Raw genomic sequence first — 2,500 nt, 5'->3', positions numbered from 1 at the left:
GTTATTCAGAGTCACCAAGGCAAACGGACCGGACGAGCCGACCGATTGGTTTTGATCTAATAAAAGCGTCCCTTCCATCTCTGGTCGGGACTCTGTTTGCATGTATTAGCTCTAGAATTACCACAGTTATCCAAGTAACGTGGGTACGATCTAAGGAACCATAACTGATTTAATGAGCCATTCGCGGTTTCACCTTAATGCGGCTTGTACTGAGACATGCATGGCTTAATCTTTGAGACAAGCATATGACTACTGGCAGGATCAACCAGGGAGCTGCGTCAACTAGAGCTGAGCAGCCGGCCGCCCGGGAGTGTGTCCCGGGGGCCCGCGCGAACACGCAAGCGTCCGCTCAATCATTCTGCAAACAGGAGGAGGCTGAGCTCCCCTGCACAATACACCTCGAAACCCTCTCAGGTCCCGGCGGCGCGCAGCGCCGTCCCAAGTACTTGGTCGGGTTCGAGAGAGGCGCAATCGCCCGGAGTTAGGCGAGTAGACGCTTTCGGTGCGACCACCCGTGCTCCCAACTGAGCTTGCCGCTGCCGACAGAGGCCCGGGAGCGTGCTGTCGTGGCATTGCCGGCGGGAGACAACACGCGCCACCTACGGTGACCGGCAGCTCCAACGCCAGCGCCACAGAAGGACAAAAGCCCCACTTGGGTGCCGAAGCGAACTCTCCCAGCACAGCGCACGCGCCAACACATCCGCACAGCTGCGATACAAACCACCAGCGAGAACCGCTGGGGCGACCGAGCAGCAGACGGCGTCGCGGCGCCGAGCGCCGGGCGGCGGCGCATCCTCAACGCACACAGTCCTCAATCGGACCAGCACACTGAAGATGTCCACCGCGCTTCGCACCGGGCCCGCGAGGACCTACTTTGGCCGCACGGCGCCGCGCGCAGGGTGCGCCGGCGCGCAGCTGCGACGCCTGCCGCGTCCGTCGGCCGGCGCGCCTGCCACTGGCCGCCCCCACCAGCCGGCTGTAGCGCGTGCGCCCACGCACCGCGCGGCCAGCACGCCGGGAGGCGCCCCCTCACCGGCCGGGGACGGTCCCACCCAGCCACCGCCGCGTATCGCTTCACACCCAGATGCCGTTCAGTTTCGTCGGCATGGTGGGTATCGCTGGAACAACCGGTTAGTACCTCAACCTATCGTCGCCATCACCGATTCACCCCTAGCGAGAACAACCGCACCACAACAGGTTACCATTTGTTCATTTGCGTAACTTCACCAGAAAACGCAGGCGTCCATCGCCATTTGCAACTTCAACGATTATTGCATGCCTGTGTCAGGTGTCACGCCACACTACGTCTGCCCACATACACGCAACAAAATGTGCACGCCTAGACAATACGTGGAAGGTGGCCCCCGTACGTATGCGATGTCCATTGCTCGAACGACTGTCAACCGGCCTCTGTAGCATGTCGCAGATATGGAACGCGGTGCACCATGCCATCACGGTGTGTGAGGAGAGACGACTAGGTCCGAATACATCAACAGACAGCTCATGCTGATCGCCATCCACGGCGTCCGTTCCTCCCACACGTCTCTATGGCGTACCACACTGCAATCCAGCTCTCATAGGGAGACGACACGTAGCTGCGTGCACAATATTTGCACTGTATGGTCCGCCGTTTTTGGGCGCAGTCGTTGTGCGGTCACACATGTGCCACGATGTATCATTCAGTACATAAGGACGAATGTGCAGTACAGATTGTGGTTCACGCGTACGACATCAGCGGACAGTTGACACAGGCCGCACCACAACGTAGCCTGAGTACGTCGCATGCGAAGGGCATTGAACATGCAAACTTCTCACCAACCAGCTTGCGAAGGCAGGGGGCAAGGTGGGGACGTGGGGAGGGGCGGCATGTACGTCCTGCTGCCATCCACATTACAGTGTACAGCAGGAGCATGTGGAAAGTGAGCAAGACTTGCAAGGTGTTTAACATGAAGCGATACACAGGGGTGCGGGCAGTGCGAGTAGCGAACTATATTGCGAGGGTTGCGGGTGGGCAACACTACAGTAATTGAACGAGTCGTATAACAATTACAGAGCAGGTTTAGGCGACAACGTGGGTTACGTTAAGGCGACAACATGGGTTAGGTTAAGGCACAACATGGGTTAGGTTAAGGCACAACATGGGTTAGGTTAAGGCACAACATGGGTTAGGTTAAGGCACAACATGGGTTAGGTTAAGGCACAACATGGGTTAGGTTAAGGCACAACATGGGTTAGGTTAAGGCACAACATGGGTTAGGTTGAGGCACAACATGGGTTAGGTTAAGGCACAACATGGGTTAGGTTGAGGCACAACATGGGTTAGGTTGAGGCACAACATGGGTTAGGTTGAGGCACAACATGGGTTAGGTTAAGGTACAACATGGGTTAGGTTAAGGTACAACATGGGTTAGGTTAAGGTACAACATGGGTTAGGTTAAGGTACAACATGGGTTAGGTTAAGGTACAACATGGGTTAGGTTAAGGTACAACATAGGTTAGG

General features: G+C 56.6%; 1 non-coding gene across 1 annotated transcript in view; it reads right to left on the bottom strand.

The window, feature by feature from the left end:
- Positions 1 to 272, bottom strand: part of LOC124762577 — a 1,909-nt gene extending 1,637 nt beyond the window's left edge. Inside the window, exon 1 of the ribosomal RNA XR_007012558.1 lies at positions 1 to 272. This exon is cut by the window's left edge and continues 1,637 nt beyond it. This is a non-coding gene — a ribosomal RNA (small subunit ribosomal RNA).
- Positions 273 to 2,500: the final 2,228 nt, after the last annotated feature.

The sequence above is a fragment of the Schistocerca piceifrons genome, unplaced genomic scaffold (genome assembly GCF_021461385.2).
Source record: "Schistocerca piceifrons isolate TAMUIC-IGC-003096 unplaced genomic scaffold, iqSchPice1.1 HiC_scaffold_603, whole genome shotgun sequence".
Lineage (NCBI taxonomy): Eukaryota > Metazoa > Arthropoda > Insecta > Orthoptera > Acrididae > Schistocerca > Schistocerca piceifrons.
This window is presented reverse-complemented; position numbering and strand designations above follow the sequence as displayed.